At 43.5% G+C, this 18633-nt stretch overlaps 1 protein-coding gene across 1 annotated transcript in view; it reads left to right on the top strand.

The window, feature by feature from the left end:
- Nucleotides 1–7146: 7146 nt before the first annotated feature.
- Nucleotides 7147–18633, top strand: part of LOC126356204 (zwittermicin A synthase ZmaJ) — a 133537-nt gene continuing 122050 nt past the window's right edge. The window contains exon 1 of the mRNA XM_050007011.1: nucleotides 7147–7296. The gene's annotated coding sequence lies outside the window, so the exon portion shown is untranslated. The remainder of the gene's footprint in view (nucleotides 7297–18633) is intronic.

Raw genomic sequence — 18633 nt, 5'->3', positions numbered from 1 at the left:
TTAGTGCATAGATTATTTACTGCAGGATTACAGCTACAGTTTATTATTTGCAGCGATTTATTTGTGGGGCATGAAAGCAGATGTGCACAGATCGACCCTATGACTACATCGAGCTATTCTTTTTAAACAGAGCCGTGAATAGCCAAATACGAGTAACCATAGGTAAAGACGCAGCTGGTTTGCTCGTATGGGCTGCTGCTTCGAAGTGCAAGTCAGCAGCAGTAACCGTTCGATGCCGTCGCAATATTAAGTCATTTTGTTGCAGAGACGAAAGGCAGAGTCATCTAAAATATGATTGAATAGCGTAGTAAAATTTCCCTAATAGTTCATGAAAGTTCAACAGTCAGCCGATTGTCTTCATTGAGAGTTTATATTCGAACAGTGGTACATGATGCGACGGAACCAACTAATATTTTCCTGGATTTGACGGAGATAGAACGCATGCCAGCTGAAGGTATATTCTGTGCCGTAATGAATCATTTAATGATTTCAGGTTTCCACCAGTAGTTTTTGAATGAAAATCTTATTTATGGTGCCACTGATGGCACGGCAGTTATACTGGAAAAATAGAAAGGTGACGTTGCCTTGTTGAAACAAGCTTTTCCACTAATTTTAAGTTAGCACTGTGCCAGCCATTAACTACAACAATCTATTGGTGATGTTATAAGAAAGATTCTCCATCAGAAATTGATATTTTTTTATCTTTCCTGGGTAATCTATACACTCTCTGCCATCAGTCGGTCAAAACTGGCAGAGAACTAAAAGACATGAAAAAGAACTTGAAATCCAAATTTCTAAAAGCTGCAGAGTCTTCGGTACTCAGTGGGTTGCCTCTGGCTTTTCAAGTGTTTTAGCAGTTTGGGGAAATTATGAGGCACTAGTTTCACATTTTACTGAGAGTGTTTTGACCAGAGAAAATGTTTAAACGGCTTCTAAAAAAGCTCACCAGTATTGACTTCATTTTGGATCTGGGTGCGATGTGCTACAGAAATTGTCTGACCTTCGTTTAGAACTGCAGTCACATGATACCACACTTCATGCTGCTACCAAAAAAATGAAACCACTACTAAGAGTGTTTGATGCGAGTAAGGTAAACAGAGGTCCACATTATAATGAAGCAAAGGAAAAATTCCAGTGCAAGGGAAATTCTCTTCAGGAAGTAAATGAAAACAAGTACACTGTTAGACATAGTTCCAGTGACCCAACATAACGTTATGAAAAATTGTGCAAGCTAATGGAGGATAGACTTTTAAATGGCGAATATGGTATTTCTCCATGAAATGAAGAATTGGTTCCGCCTGACTGGCCTGACAATAATGCAATAACTTTTAGTAAGAAAAAAATAATGCCAGAGATTCAGATTTCCTGAAATCGGGGGTTTCCGCGTGTTCCTAAAAGAAAAAAAAAATGTCCAGCTTCTCTACTGCCTCAGATAAACACTACTAACGACATACCATTGTCCACCGGTCAATGCGAGAGGATATTTTCACAAACGAACCTAGTTTTAAACCCATTAAGAGCGTCACTGCACCTGAAGACTGTTGCCAACTTGATGTTCATCAGATTAACAGGACCCCCTTTACAACTGTTATACCCAACTGTATGTGAAGAGGTGGTTACTGTAGGGGAAGACACCCGGCTGCAGACAGCAAAAGCAAGGATCGGAAACAGGAGAAATATGATAGAGACATTCTGATGCCGATTTGGAACCTGTTATAAACAACCAGGTTCCTCTGCAATATACCTCATTCAACCTAAATTCTAGATATTGTATTCAGGGTTACTCTATGCTGAACCGATGTAGATATGTAATTTAGTGTAATTTAGTGTAAGACATACCGGGATGCAGATATAGGGAAATACCGCAAAAGTGGACGAAGAATGTTGAACTTGTGACGTTACCAGATATCCTTCGTAGTTACAAGTGTAGCTGTTGGGCTTATCGACCCTACCTTCGCCGATAGGGGGCGGTGCTGCACATAGCTCCGATATACTACTCTCCTTTCGAACGTATTTTGTAAATGTAATTTGTTATAAACGTAGAAGTTACAAATTTATTGTCCTTGCCATAACCAAGCAAAAGAGTAAAGAAAACATGAGTCACTGAATGGCAGCGACGAAATTTGGGAGCTTGTACTTATTTTTATTGTAGTATACTGTGCAATAAACCAGCGGAAACCGGTAAGTAAAGTAGTAAATCTTACATCAATATACATAATTGTCTAACGCAACCCCAAAAAAATAGTGCGTGCCACAGGCAAGACACGAACCCTGAGACCCACGCACTTAAGTTGCGCACGTGGCCAGGGAGCCACACCGATATGAATACTTGACTTGGTTTGGGATTATCAGGCACAGAGGCTCAGCTGCTGCACGTGCGGCGAGATACGTCATCTGGTGACGTCACGTGTTCAATATTTGTCATCTACTTTTGGGGTATTTCCCGACATTTGCCGCCTCATGTGTCACATATTAAATTACTTGTGGCAGCGTCATCTACGTCCCTGTACGGTTTTTAAACGTCAATAAGAATCACCACGTGTGAATCTGAACTATTTCCTTACTTTAAGGTACGCGTTAAAAAAAGTGTGTTATAATTCCTTACAAAAACAATTTGTAAACGTTTGACATTAGCGACACGTCGTTCAAAGTACCAATTAACTTTTCTCCAGAAAAATCATCACGCAGTACAAATAATGATTTTGTGAACAACAATATACAGAAAAAGAAAGTTTGCCGGTGAAAATTATTACCACATTCATAAATATTTGTTATTGTTCTTGTGGTCTTCAGCCCAAAGACTGGTTCGATGCACCTGTCCATGCGACTGTATCCTGTGCAAGCCTCTTCATCTCCGGGTAACTGCTGCAACCTACATTCTTAAAAATCTGCATAGTGTATTCATCTCTTGATCTCCCTCAGCGAATTTTACCATCCACGCTTCCCTCCAGAGTGGCAGTGCCTCAGAACGTGTCCTACCGACTGATCCCTTCTTCTAGTCACGCTGTGCCACAAATTCCTCTTCTCCCCAATTCTGTTTAGTACCTCCTCATTAGTTACGTGATTTACCCATATAATATTCAGCATTCTTCTGAAGCACCAAATTTCAAAAGCTTCTCTTCTCTTCTTGTCTACACTGTTTATCGTCCATGTTTCGCATACATACATGGTTACACCCAATACAAATACTTTCAGAAAAGACTGACTGATACATAAATCTACACTACTGGCCATTAATATTACTACACCAAGAATATGACGTGCTACAGACGCGAAATTTAACCGACAGGAAGAAGATGCTGTGATATGCAAATGGTTAGCTTCTCAGAGCAGTCACACGAGGTTGGCGCCGGTGTCGAAACCTACAACGTGCTGACATGAGGAAAGTTTCCAACCGATTTCTCCTACACAAACAGCAGTTGACTGGCGGTGCCTGGTGAAACATTGTTGTGATGCCTCGTGTAAGGAGGAGAAATGTGTACCATCACGTTTCCGACTTTGATAAAGGTCGGATTGTAGCCTATCGCGATTGCGGTTGATCGTATCGCAACATTGCTGCTCGCGTTGGTCATGATCCAATGACTGTTAACAGAATATGGAATCGATGGGTTCAGGAGGGTAATACGGAAGGCCGTGCCGGATCCCAACGGCCTCGTATCACTAGCAGTCGAGATGACAGGCATCTTATCCGCATGGCTGTAAATGATCGCGCAGCCATGTCTCGATCCCTGAGTCAACAGATGGGGACGTTTGTGAGACAACAACCATCTGCACGAGCAGTTCGACGACGTTTGCAGCAGCATGGACTATCAGCTCGGAGACCATGGCTGCGGTTACCCTTGACGTTGCATCAAAGGCAGGAGCGCCTGCCATCGTGTACTCAACGACGAACCTGGGTGCACGAATGGCAAAACGTCATTTTTTCAGATGAATCCACGTTCTGTTTACAGCATCATGATGGTCGCATCGAGGTGACCGCAAGCTGGAAGCGTGTATTCATCATCGCTATACTGGCGTATCACCAGGCGTGATGGTATGGGGTGCCATTGGTTACACGTCTCGGTCAGCTCTTGCTCGCATTGACAGCTCTTTGAACAGTGGACGTTACATTTCAGATGTGTCACGACCCGTGGCTCTACCCTTCATTCGATCTCCTACGAAACCCTACATTTCAGCAGGATAATGCGCGACCGCATGTTGCAGGTCCTGTGTGGGCCTTTCTGGATACAGAAAATGTTCGACTGCTGCCCTGGCCAGCACATTCTCCATATCTCTCACCAATTGAAAACGTCTGGTGAATGGTGGCAGAGCAATAGGCTCATCAGAATACGACAGTCACTACTCTTGATAAACAGTGGCATCGTGTTGAAGCTGCATGAGCAGCTGTACCTGTGCACGCCATCCAAGCTCTGTTTGACTCAATGCCCAGGCGTATCAAGGCCGTTATTACGGCCAGAGGTGGTAGTTCTGGGTACTGATTTCTCAGGATCTATGCACCCAAACTGCGTGGAAATGTAATCACATGTCAGTTCTAGTATAACATATTTGTCCAATGAATACCCGTTTATCATCTGCATTTCTTCTTGGTGTAGCAATTTTAGTGGCCAGTAGTGTATACTACTCGCCGAAAAGTTGCAATAGCTGAAATACTGAAAACCTGGACTCAGCCGCTGGCCCCATGACAATTAAACAATGAATAAGAAACAGAAAGCGCCTCGCTAGGATCCACTTCTGCGCATCCGCGCGTTGTTCCTGTCTACTGCGGATGTGGATGGTTTTCAGTCCTGAGACTGGTGTGATGCAGCTCTCCATGATGCTCTATCCTGTGCAAGCTTCTTCATCTCCCAGTACTTACTGCAACCTACATCCTTCTGAATCTGCTTAGTGTATTCATCTCTTGGTCTCCCTCCACGATTTGTACCGTCCACACTGCCCTCCAACACTAAATTGGTGATCCTCGATGTCTCAGAACATCTCCTACCAACCGAACCCTTCTTCTAGTCATGTTGTGCCACAAGCTCCTCTACTCCCAAATTCTATTCAATGCCTCCTCATTAGTTATGTGATCTATCCATCTAATCTTCAGCATTCTTCTGTAGCACCACATTTCGAAAGCTTCTATTCTCTTCTTGTCTGAACTATTTATCGTCCACGATTCACTTCCATACATGGCTACACTCCAAACAAATACTTTCAGAAACGACTTCCTGATATTTAAATCTACACTCGATGTTAACATATTTTTCTTCTTCAGAAACGCTTTCCTTCCCATTGCCAGTCTACATTGTATATCCTCTCTACTTCGACCATCATCAGTTATTTTGCTCCCCAAATAGCAAAACTCCTTTACTACTTTAAGTGTCCCATTTCCTAATCTAATTCCCTCAGCATCACCCGACTTAATTCGACTACATTCCATTATCCTCGTTTTGCTTTTGTTGATGTTCATCTTATATCCTCCTTTCAAGACACTGTCCATTCCATTCAACTGCTCTTCCAAGTCCTTTGCTGTCTCTGACAGAATTACAATGTCATCGGCTAACCTCAACCTTTTTATTTCTTCTCCATGGATTTTAATACCTTCTCCAAATTTTTCTTTTGTTTCCTTTACTGCTTGCTCAATATACAGATTGAACAACATCAGGGAGAGGCTACAACCCTGTGTTACTCCCTTCCCAACCACTGCTTCCCTTTCATGCCCCTCGACTCTTATAACTGCCATCTGGTTTCTGTACAAATTGTAAATAGCCTTTCGCTCCCTGTATTTTACCCCTGGCACCTTTAGAATTTGAAAGAGAGTATTCCAGTCAACATTGTCAAAAGCTTTCTCTAAGTCTACAAATGCTAGAAACATAGGTTTGCAATTCCTTAATCTTTCTTCTAAGATAACTTGTAAGGTCAGTATTGCCTCACGTGTTCCAGTGTTTCTATGGAATCCAAACTGATCTTCCCTGAGGTCGGCTTCTACTAGTTTTTCCATTCGTCTGTAAAGAATTCGTGTTAGTATTTTGCAGCTGTGGCTTATAAAACTGATTGTTCGAAAATTTTCACATCTGTCAACACCTTCTTTCTTTGGGATTGGAATTATTATATTCTTTTTGAAGTCTGAGTGTATTTCACCTGTGTCATACGTCTTGCTCACCAGATGGTAGAGTTTTGTCAGGACTGGCTCTCCCAAGGCCGTCAGTAGTTCTAATGGAATGTTGTCTACTCCTGGGGCCTTGTTTCGACTTAGGTCTTTCAGTGCTCAATCAAACCCTTCACGCAGTATCATATCTCCCATTTCATCTACATCCTCTTCCATTTCTATAACATTGCCCTCAAGTACATCTCCCATGTATAGCCACTCTATATACTCCTTCCACCTTTCTGATTTCCCTTCTTTGCTTAGAACTACGTTTCGATCTGAGCTCTTGATGTTCATACAAGTGGTTCTCTTATCTCCAAAGGTCTCTTTAATTTTCCTGTAGGCAGTATCTATCTTACCCCTAGTGAGATAAGCCTCTACATCCTTATATTTGGCCTATAGCCATCTCTGCTAAGCCATTTTGCACTTCCTGTCAATCTCGTTTTTGAGTCGTTTGTATTCCTTTTTGCCTGCTTCATTTAGTGCGTTTTTATATTTTCTTCTTTCATCAATTAAATTCAATATTTCTTCTGTTACCCAAGGGTTTCTACTAGCGCTCGTCTTTTTACCTACTTGATCCTCTGCTGCCTTCACTACTTCATCCCTCAGAGCTACCCATTCTTCTTCTACTGTATTTCTTTCCCCCATTCGCAGATTAGGAGGAGCTTGGAAACGCAATTTCCGCGCGCAGATAATGTGTCCGCAAATTTTGTTCTCAGTTCCTCCCGCACTACTGCCAAATAACAGCCGCGGTAGGGCTGTTTCGTTCGTGGCGAATTTTTCGTGTCCCTTGAGAGTGACGTGGAGCTCAGTACAGGTGCGTAGCGGTCGCTGGAGATTCGCACGCGCCGGCGCGGCCGCTGACGCAGCGCGCGGTGGTGGGGACGGGGAAGGACGGACAGCCGCCCCCCCCCCCCCCCCCCTAGCTGCACTGTGTTGTCTCTCGGCGCTCGTCCTGCCCCTGGCGCGCCTTTCTCCGCGAGCGTATGTCAGCTGCGCGCCGTATATAACGCGACGGCCGCGCGCGCGCGAATGCTTTGCATTCTGCCTCGCCGCGTGGAGAGGGCAACAGCGGACAGCGGCGCCGGTGACGACTGACAGACGCAGCGCGTCGCGGTGGTGGCCGAGCAGTGAGCACAGACCGCAGCTTTCTACTGTCCTACGAGCAGGTAAGGCACCGCCGGCTTTGTGCAGTGTACGTGAACCTCACAGCATTACAGGAGCTGGGTCAACGATGCGCGGTGACGCGAAGAAGACGAGACGAAAATTAGTTCAAGTGACAGAAACTTTGTATTTCGGAAGAAGTGCGTTTCAAGCCCGCATACTACTGTACTATTCTCAGCGGATGGCTCGTGTGCCGGATCATTTGTTTCCCTCTCTCCTGCTCAACTCATTGTTGGCGCGCCAGGTGCAGCAGACGGTGCGGCATTTGACTTGCAGTTGGGAGGCCAATCATATTAAAGCTCTCTGCAGTCACGCCTAATCGTTTAAGACGAATTACGAAATTTTATTTTGGAGAGTAAAGGCTACTCTCTTTCTAGTTTTACTCCACAGTTATATTTTAATTTTTTTTAGATCGATATCGAAGCAGCTACAGTTGCAGCATCAGGCACGATGGCGCTGTGATTCATGTGATATACTACGACAAGTATATTTTGAAAACAGCAACCAGCCACAGTTAATACTGCTATTTATTTAGGTAAATAGCGCCGTTACCGGTTTTGAACTTTGCAACAAAATCGTGCGGAATTTTCGACGGCAACAACACACCAAAAATACTTCTCCACAGTAGAATATTAAATATCGAAAACGGACGATATTGTCAAGTGTATCTTGAAACTCATGTGAACAGCCGTCTGATGATGAACTTGCCAGTTCGATACCGGCAACGGCGCTATTTACCTAAATAAATAGCAGTATTAATAGTGGCTGGTTGCTGTTTTCTCCTTCGTAAGAATTAACCTACATTAATTGTACACAGCCACAGTCTCACCATGTCAGTTTTAGACAAAATAGCAAGTATATCTTGTTAATGTACTCCAGCCTTATCTGATGTAGTAGCTATATTACATACAACAATTATAAACGAAAATAAACTGCTCCCGAACAGGCCATGAAGGCCCAACGATACAGACCGGCCGCCGTGTCATCCTCAGCCCACAGGCGTCACTGGATGCGGATATGGAGGGTCATGTGGTCAGCACACCGCTCTCCCGGCCGTACGTCGATTTCCGTAACCGCAGCTGCTACTTCTCAATCAAGTAGCTCCTCCGGTTGCCTGACAACGGCAGAGTGCACCCCGCTTACCAACAGCGCTCGGCAGACCGGATAGTCACCCATCCAGGTGCTAGCCCAGCCCGGCAGCACTTAACTTTGGTGATCTGAAGGGAACCGGTAAATAACAATTATAGCTATCAGATATATAGCTACTACAATTGAGGGATGTAATCGCCACCCTCCTTCCTAATTCCAATTATTGTCCACAATAAGCAAAGTCTTTTATGAAAAAGTTGAGAGGGGCCAAGATTACAATAAACTTTCTAGTTTACTTAGCTTTTCGTGTAAAGTTGGCTCCAGTTCATCTTCTCCAGCCGTCTGCTTCTTGAAGCTGAAATTCTCACATTTTAGGTCGTCATGGTTGAATTGATATAAATAAAATTGAAGATTGTTATTGCAGAATTTTTGTTGATACGTTAATTTATTTTGTCACATTGTAGTATATCACACAGTCTTTTCAATTTCGCATTAACAGAGTCCAAATTACATTGTTCACCCTAAATACAAAAATACGTCCGGTCACATGAGAAACATGCTTACTACTGCCTCACTTAGCCTAAATAACAGTAAGCTAAAATTTATGAAAATGAATTACTTTATTTTTAATGTTACAATCGATGAATACTAGCTCTGAATGTACAGTTATAATCATTTTTGTAGAAATGTTCGAAATTACGAATTATTTGGCACACTTAAAATTTCTATTGTTAATTAGTCAATCTAGTATTGTTCATTATGATTATTTCTGGGTTTGTTTATGAAATAATAATCGAAACTAATAGAAATTCATTTTTCAAGAAAAATTATGAACCCTTTGGAATTTTTCTTGACAAATGAATTTCTATTAGTTTCGATTATTATTTCATAAATGAACCCAGAAATAAACATAATGAACAATACTAGATTGACTAATTAACAATAGAAATTTTAAGTGTGCCAAATAATTCGTAATTGCGAATATTTCTACAAAAAATAATTATAACTGTACATTCAGAGATAGTATTTATCAGTTGTAACATAGAAAATAAATTAAGTCCTTTTCATAAATTTTAGCTTGAAATATAACATATTGTGTATAAAATTATATGAAAGTTTTCAGAAAAGCAGCTGAGATAATATAGCCCTATCCAAAATTCGAAAAATAATACTGGTATCCACAACTACTGTTCATGAAAAGCAATGCTAGAGGGGGGAGGGGGGGGGGGGAGGGATGTAACGTTACAGGTGGCAGGGGATACTGAACGTATTGAAAGTGCGGTAGGACGAATGGTCACAGACTTGTTGACCCAAGCCAGAGCGTCACGTAGATGCTGAACAATCTGGGCTGACAGACGCTTGAACATAGGCGCAAACTTCCGAAGAAGTCTGTTTACGAAGTTTCAGAAACCGCTATTAAGTGAGCAACCCCCGACTACAAGTTTCAAAGAACGACAACTGTTTACGTGCCACGGTGGTGAAAGGGGAGTAGGGACGAAAACCCCCTAGTCAGTAAGATTTTTGAAAATTTTCATTTAATTATATTTAAATTTTCCCTTGAGGTATTTAAAGAAAAAAGACATCTGTAAAGGTTCTGTAGAATCTAAATAAGTTTACAGTTGCAGCCAAATTTAAACTTTGCAAGCATAGTGGTCTCGTGGTAAGAAGCCCAGAGAAATAAAACGATTTAATCGTTAATATTACACTCTTAAAATTCAGAAGCTTTTGCATAAAATTGACACAAGCGGTAATTTAACAATTTGTAAGTGTAAGAACGAAATGTGTTCAGTGTTCAACCACGATTGTAGCCAGAAAAGAATTTCAAGCGGTAGGCCAGTGGCGTAAGTGGGCTGGAGGATATTCTAAATCTCACACAGCGCGCATGCGCTGTAGCTTAGTTGGTTTTTGTAGGCCAATCCGAGGTTGTTTTCCGGCTTGGTAGACCGCAGGTGTCTCTCATAAAAACTGTTCGTCTCGCCTTCGCCTACACCAATGTGGTACGGCGTAAACAGTTATCGCTTACACGCCCTTCGTATCCCCCCCCCCCCCCCCCCCCCCGACTGTAATAATCTCGTTGTCGAAAAGACGTTAAACACTAATCGCTCCCCTACAAATCACGAGGAAATGAATAGAACATTTACAGCGCACACAAAGGTGTTTAAGCAGACATTGTTCCTGCGCTTCAAACAGGAATTGGATGTTACGAAGCTCTAGTTAATGGTAAAATGGAAAGCCCTACTTTACAGTGTTTTGCAGAGTATAAATGTAGATGCAGATGCTGCAGTACGTTAACGGGATGTACTTGATGTATCAAATAGATCACAGCTCTAAGTGCATGAAGATGAAGCTGTAGTCGCTTCCAAATCGGTAGCAAATAAATAAATAAAAATAAACAAAGCTCAGTGCAGTGCTAACATTATGGTAGGAATTGAGTTCCTCGTATTATGGAAATAATTGGCCAAACATGTTTCGGCACGTTTATGCAATTAAACAGTGGATCACGTTTTATTCAGTTCAAGAAAATACATGTTTTATATAATGATTATTGAAATAAAAATTAGGCCTAAAACATTTATGATGTACGTGGTTATTCTCTGGAAAGTTTGGTTCTGTAGGACTTTCTTCCACATTATCATACAAATCCAAACGATGATGTATAGTCCAACATTTTCCTAACTCACAATTAGACAATTTATGTCCTCGTTTCTGTTTAAGTCTTTGCTGACAGCATAGCCTGAATATTTCGAATTTTGGCTAATCTAATGAAGTATCGCGTATGGCTGGACAAACGTGTCATTTGTATAATCAGTGTACATGACATTACGTTTGCTTGTGCTTGCAATTAATAGCAGTAAATGCTGAAAACATGCAGGATTTCAATTTCGTCGAAATTTTCTCCGCGTATACCCGCGTTCTCCGTGAATAATCCGAGATTCATTTCAATGTTTTCTGCTGAGCAACATACGTAGTAACGTTTCCGTCGTACTGTCTAGCGGTTCGCCAAACGGTGCTTTCCCTTCTGATGTCCATCCTACGGGAATGGTGTACTGGGTTCTGTCTTCACTAGAAACCTCTATGCAGACGGATGCCCGGTAACAGATTCTACAAGCGTGTGTTGTACTAAGAGCAACGGGGGATGGAGCTGGGAGCGAGACACTGACAGCAATCGTTCCAGCATTCATGTCAAGCACTATGTAGATACGACGCAAAATAGAGAGCACAGTAACAGGAGTGGTATATTCTACAGATGTGTTTTCTTGAATAGAAGACCGCTGCTCAACATCGAGCAAATAATTTCGTGCATGTTCAGACTATTACATTCAGTGATTTATCAAACTAACTTTGCAGTGGTTAAGATTCTGGACTTCTAATAGGAAAAAATGTTTCAGGCTTCACTCTTATTTAACAAAGATGATATCATATCAGTCGAGACTGTATGTCAGTTGAGACTGGCTTTTAGTGAAAGCTCTGGCGGTTACAGAGACATTTTCGAGTGAACTGAAACGTGTACGACAATGAGTACAAGTTGTATAACGTCCAAACTCTACACAGTTACCAATATGAGTACACAACCCCGGTATCTAATCGTGGATTGCACCCTGAAAGAACGATCTCTCACTATAAAAATCGGGATAAACGAAGCTTTTTGGCCGGCCGTTGTGGCCGAGCGGTTCTAGGCGCTCCAGTCCGGAACTGCGCTGCTGCTACGGTCGCAGGTTCGAATCCTGCCCCGGGCATGGATGTGTGTGATGTCCTTAGGTTAGTTAGGTTTAAGTAGTTCTAAGTCTATCGGGCTGATAACCACAGATGTTAAGTCTCATAGTGCTCAGAGCCATTTGAACATTGAAGCTTTTTGTACGAAAATATGGTATATAGGCTTAAAAAACTGGTTATTCTGATTTTGGTTTTTAAAGAGGCTTTTGGAGGAAATAGAAGCAAGTATATGAACATTAAAAGTTCAGATGGCAAGCCAGTACCAAGCAAGAAAGTGAAAGATGAAAGATGGAAGAAATAAATAGGTGGTGTATATAAGAGGAACAAACTTGAGGACTAGGTGAAGATGAGATGGGAGATATGATACTGCGAGAAGAAATTGAGAGAGCACTGATCGATCTAAGTGGAAACGACGCCGCTGGAGTAGACGACATTCCCCGATAATTACTGAGATTCTTGGGAGCGCCAACCATTACAAAAGTATTCCATTTGTCGTGCAAGATATATGAGACAGGTGAAATACACTCAGGCTTCAGGAAGAACGTAATAATCCCAGTTCCAAAGAGGACAGCTGCTGACAGATGGGAATACTACTGAATCATCAGTTTAATACACTGATGTGACAAAAGTCAGGGTACACGTCCTAATATCGTGTCGGACCTCCTTTTTTTTCGGCGTAATACAGCAACTCTACGTGGCATGGACTTTACAAATCGTTGGAAGTCCCCTGCTGAAATACTAAGCCATGCCGTATCTGCCGTATCTACAGTTCAGAAGAACGCGAAATCCCGAAGATGGGCTAAAATTTACAGACGCGCGAAATTTGGCACGTACTTCGATGCGAGATGCCTTTAATAGGTTCCACAACGTAACATTGTCTCGAAATTTGGTAGAAAATCCGAAGAAATTCTGGTCGTATGTAAAGTACACAAGCGGCAAGACGCAGTCAATACCTTCGCTGCGCAGTGCCGATGGTACTGTTATCGACAACTGTGCCGCTAAAGCGGAGTTATTGAACGCAGTTTTCCGAAATTCCTTCACCAGGGAAGACGAATGGAACATTCCAGAATGTGAAACACGAACATCTGCTAGCATGAGTTTCTTAGAAGTAGATACCTTAGGGGTTGCGAAGCAACTCAAATCGCTTGATACGGGCAAGTCCTCAGGTCCAGATTGTATACCGATTAGGTTCCTTTCAGATTACGCTGATACTATAGCTCCCTACTTAGCACTCATATACAACCGCTCGCTCACCGATAGATCTGTACCTACAGATTGGAAAATTGCGCAGGTCGCACCAGTGTTCAAGAAGGGTAGTAGGAGTAATCCATTTAACTACAGACCTATATCATTGACGTCGGTTTGCAGTAGGGTTTTGGAGCATATACTGTATTCAAACATTATGAATCACCTCGAAGGGAACGATCTATTGACACGTAATCTGCATGGCTTCAGAAAACATCGCTCTTGTGCAACGCAGCTAGCTCTTTATTCGCACGAAGTAATGGCCGCTATCGACAGGGGATCTCAAGTGGATTCCGTATTTCTAGATTTCCAGAAAGCTTTCGATACCGTTCCTCACAAGCGACTTCTAATCAAGCTGCGGGCCTATGGGGTATCGTCTCAGTTGTGCGACTGGATTCGTGATTTCCTGTCAGGAAGGTCGCAGTTCGTAGTAATAGACGGCAAATCATCGAGTAAAACTGAAGTGATATCAGGTGTTCCCCAGGGAAGCGTCCTGGGACCTCTACTGTTCCTGATCTATATAAATGACCTGGGTGACAATTTGAGCAGTTCTCTTAGACTGTTCGCAGATGATGCTGTAATTTACCGTCTAGTAAGGTCATCCGAAGACCAGTATCAGCTGCAAAGCGATTTAGAAAAGATTGCTGTATGGTGTGTCAGGTGGCAGTTGACGCTAAATAACGAAAAGTGTGAGATGATCCACACGAGTTCCAAAAGAAATCCGTTGGAATTCGATTACTCGATAAATAGTACAATTCTCAAGGCTGTCAATTCAACTAAGTACCTGGGTGTTAAAATTACGAACAACTTCAGTTGAAAGGACCACATAGATAATATTGTCGGGAAGGCGAACCAAAGGTTGCGTTTCATTGGCAGGACACTTAGAAGATGCAACAAGTCCACTAAAGAGACAGCTTACACTACACTCGTTCGTCCTCTGTTAGAATATTGCTGCGCGGTGTGGGATCCTTACCAGGTGGGATTGACGGAGGACATCGAAAGGGTGCAAAAAAGGGCAGCTCGTTTTGTATTATCGCGTTATAGGGGAGAGAGTGTGGCAGATATGATACACGAGTTGGGATGGAAGTCATTACAGCATAGACGTTTTTCGTCGCGGCGAGACCTTTTTACGAAATTTCAGTCACCAACTTTCTCTTCCGAATGCGAAAATATTTTGTTGACCCCAACCTACATAGGTAGGAATGATCATCAAAATAAAATAAGAGAAATCAGAGCTCGAACAGAAAGGTTTAGGTGTTCGTTTTTCCCGCTCGCTGTTCGGGAGTGGAATAGTAGAGAGATAGTATGATTGTGGTTCGATGAACCCTCTGCCAAGCACTTAAATGTGAATTGCAGAGTAGTCATGTAGATGTACAGCTGTCCATAAATGGTTCAAATGGCTCTGAGCACTATGGGACGTAACTTCTTAGGTCATCAGTCCCATTGAACTTAGAACTATTTAAACGTAATCAACCTAAGGACATCACACACATACATGCCCGAGGCAGGATTCGAACCTGCGACCGTAGCGTCCACGCGGTTCCAGACTGTAGCGCCTACAACCGCTCGGCCTCCCCGGACGGCTGTCCATAAATGCGAAAGTACTGCCAGCGCAGGGTTTTGTGCACTACCTGACCTCTCGACTACATCGCATAAATGTTCGATGGAATACATGTCGGCTGTTCTGGCTAGCCAAATCATTCACTCGAATTCTTCAAACCCATTGCGAACAACTGTGGCGAGGTGACATGAGAACGTTATTTGGAAACATAGTCCATGAATGGCACCGAGCGAGGTGGCGCAGTGGTAAGGCACTGGACTCGCATTCGGGAGGACGACGGTTCAATCCCGCGTCCGGCCATCCTGATTTAGGTTTTCCCTGATTTCCCTAAATCACTGCAGGCAAATGCCGGGATGGTTCCTCTGAAAGGGCATGGCCGACTTCCTTCCCCATCCTTCCGTACACCGATGAAACCGATGACCACGCTGTCTGGTCTCCTTCCCCAACCAACCAACCAACCATGAATGGCTGCAAATGGTCCCCAGGTTGCCGAACATAAGTGTTTACAGTCAATGATCGCTTCAGTTGGACCAAAGGATCCTGCGAACACAGCCGATGTCATTACGGAGCCTCCATCAGCTTGCACAGTGCCTTGCTGACAACTTGGGTCCATGGCTTCGTGGGGTCTGCGTCACGCTCGAAGCCTACCATCAGCTCTTACCAACTGAAATCGGGGCTCATCTGACCAGGCCACGGTCTTCCAGTCGCCTGGGGTCCAACCGATATGGTCAGGAGTCCAGGAGAGTCGCTGCAGGCGATTTCGTGCCGTTAGCAAAGGCACTCGGGTCGGTCGTCTGCTGTCATAGCCTATTAGCGCCACATTTCGCCGCCCGCACTGCCCTTACGGATACATTCGATGTACGTCCCACATTGATTTCTACGGTTTATTTCAGCTGTGTTGCATGTTTGTAGCAAACGACAACTCTACACAACGACAGCTGTCGTTCTTTAAGTCAAGACTGTCGCTCACAGCTTTGTCCGTGTGAGAGGTAATGCTCTGTGGATGTCGGAATATTAAATTCCCTAACGATTTCCGAAATGTAATATCCCATGCGTCTAGCTTCAACTACCATTCCGCGTTCAGAGGGTGTAAAGTCCGTCGTGCGGCTATAATCACGTCGGACATTTGGTGTAGGTCTTGGCTGAAAAACAATGATGCGAATTATAAATGAAAAACTGGTAGAGGTCGATCCTGGGGAGAATGAGTTTGGGTTCCGGAGGAATGCAGGAATGCACGAGGCGATACTACCCAACGGCTTATCTTAGAAGACTAAAACGGAAACGTGGAAGATAGACAACTCGCACAAGAATAATACATGAGCTTTTGAGATGTGGAGCTACAGAAGAATTCTGGTGATTAGATGGGTCGATCAGAAAACAAATAAGGAGTTTTGGAAATTTGTGGTAAAGACTGTGGGACTAAACTGCTGAAGTCATCGGTCCCTAGGCTTACGCACTACTTAATCTAACTTTAACTAAGTTACCCTAAGGACAACACATACACCCATGCCCGAGGGAGGACTCGAACCTCCGACAGGGGCAGCCGCGCGAACCGTGACAAGACGCTTCAAACAGCACGGCTACCACGCGCGGCAAATGAGGAGTCACTGAATCGAACTGGGAAAGACAGAAATTTATGGCACAACTTAAGTAAAAGAAGCGGTTGGTTGATAGGAAACATCGTGAGGTGTCAAGGAAATGTCAGTCCGGTAGTGTATGAGTGTGTGTATGTGTGTGTGTGGGAGGGGAGGGGGGGGAGTATGGTATTGTATTGTATGTTAACCGGGGGCCTAAAAACGACGGAGAGGCTCCGTCCCCGCCGCAGCCGCAGTGGTCCACAAACCCACGACGACTACCGCAGTCCACTTCACCCCTCCTCGGACTCAGACCGAACCACTCTTTTGGGGTTTGGGGTTATTGTGCGGTTCGGCACTCGGTGGAGCCCCCCAGGGAACGTCTCACACGTGGAGAACTTTTTTGTGCAGCAATTGCCGACATGATGTAGCTGAGGCGGAATCAGGGGAACCAGCCCGCATTCTCCGAGGCAGATGGAAAACCGCCTAAAAACCATCCACACACGGGCCGGATCGCCGGACCTCGACACAAGTCCCCTGGGCGGATTCGTGCCGAGGATCAGGCGCTCATTCCCAATCTGGAAAGCCGTGCGTTAGACCGCACGGCTAACCGGGCGGGCGGTGGGAGGGATTATAATTGTAAAGGAAAACCAAAGCTTGAATGCAGTAAGCTGCTTCAAATGGATGTGAGTTACGGTAGTTATGCAGAGATGAAGAGGTTCCCACCGGATAGAACGGCATGAAGAGTTGCATCGAACCTGTCTTTGGAGTGAACAAATGGTTCAAATGGCTCTGAGCACTATGGGACTTAACATCTGTGGTCATCAGTCCCCTAGAACTTAGAACTACTTAAGCTAACCTAAGCACATCACACACATCCATGCCCGAGGCAGGATTCGCACCTGCGCGGTTCTGGACCGAGCGCCTAGAACCGCTCGGCCACCGCGGCCGGCTGGAATGAACACCACAAGAAATTTATCCTTCATGTCACTGATCATATCAGTGGAATGCCGACATAGTTTCTGCAATATTGATATCAGCTGACGTTTATGAGGGCAGTTATAGCATACGTCAAGAAGTCGAATGTACTTTGAGAGTTTAGCACTCATATCAGAAAAGGAGATGAATTCTGTATTGTAGAATGAATCGTGTTTCAAAGCTCTTTCCCTATACTTCATTAACAAGCATTTCAGTATATTGAGGGCAATGCCATGCAAAATATTCGTGAGGAAAATTTGACGGTAATTACGGATATTTTTATTACATCTTCGAATTGGAAGTTTTTTTGCTGGAACAAATATTTTCATATCAAGTTCTCAGTTTTTACAGAAATTTTTGCCTTTCTAGTGTTTCTGGTTATGTTCTGGTCTCGGAAATGATGTTAAGACTTCGCCGTACTTTGGAAATAAATATGATCACTAAAGACAACTTTACGGGCAAACGGGATAGGACCCAAAATCAAGGTGGCAAACGACGATCAAATTAAACTGCTTCTCGTGGAAGTGTATTAAGTGGAAGTGACGTTGATTCTTAAATCAGTTTGAAGATTGTGGTGACAAGCTATTGTCAATTAGCAGTTGATCTGGTATCACAAAGTCCAAAACTTCTCTAACGGTATTTAATGCATTAGTCTTGTAAGTGATGCATTTGATGAGGTGATTTAATGATAAGAATCTATGTATCACTGCTGGGAGTATGACTGTCATAAATCATCTGCTTGCACCTCCTGTTTGTACTGACCGAGAAGACAAGACGAATATGCAGCTTAACTCTAATGGCTTTTGATGTGAATCTGTGTCATTCGAAGGTATCAAATCATTTGATGTCAATTTCTGATTAGCTGTAAATGACTACCCGTCTGCAGCTGCAGGATACAGAATGTAAATATAAACAAACTGACTTACACGTCCGGAAACTTACGGAGTCTAATACGAAAGACGCGGGTTATCTGTTGATTTATCAACCTTCGGCGATTTGATACCACATTAAGGCGACAAGAAGGTCCTTAGTATGAGGAAGACGTGACGCAAGACGGAGAACAAAGCTCTTTTTGATGGACTTAACTGCGCGGACATTAGGAAGTAAACAAAAAAGCTGATACACTTATGAGACTTTCAAAATGTGTGTTAGTTGCAGTAAACCATTCCCTGGCACAGTGG

The sequence above is a fragment of the Schistocerca gregaria genome, chromosome 3 (genome assembly GCF_023897955.1).
Source record: "Schistocerca gregaria isolate iqSchGreg1 chromosome 3, iqSchGreg1.2, whole genome shotgun sequence".
Taxonomy (NCBI): domain Eukaryota; kingdom Metazoa; phylum Arthropoda; class Insecta; order Orthoptera; family Acrididae; genus Schistocerca; species Schistocerca gregaria.
Note: the sequence above shows the minus strand (reverse complement) of the source record. Positions and strands in the feature narration are given on the sequence as shown.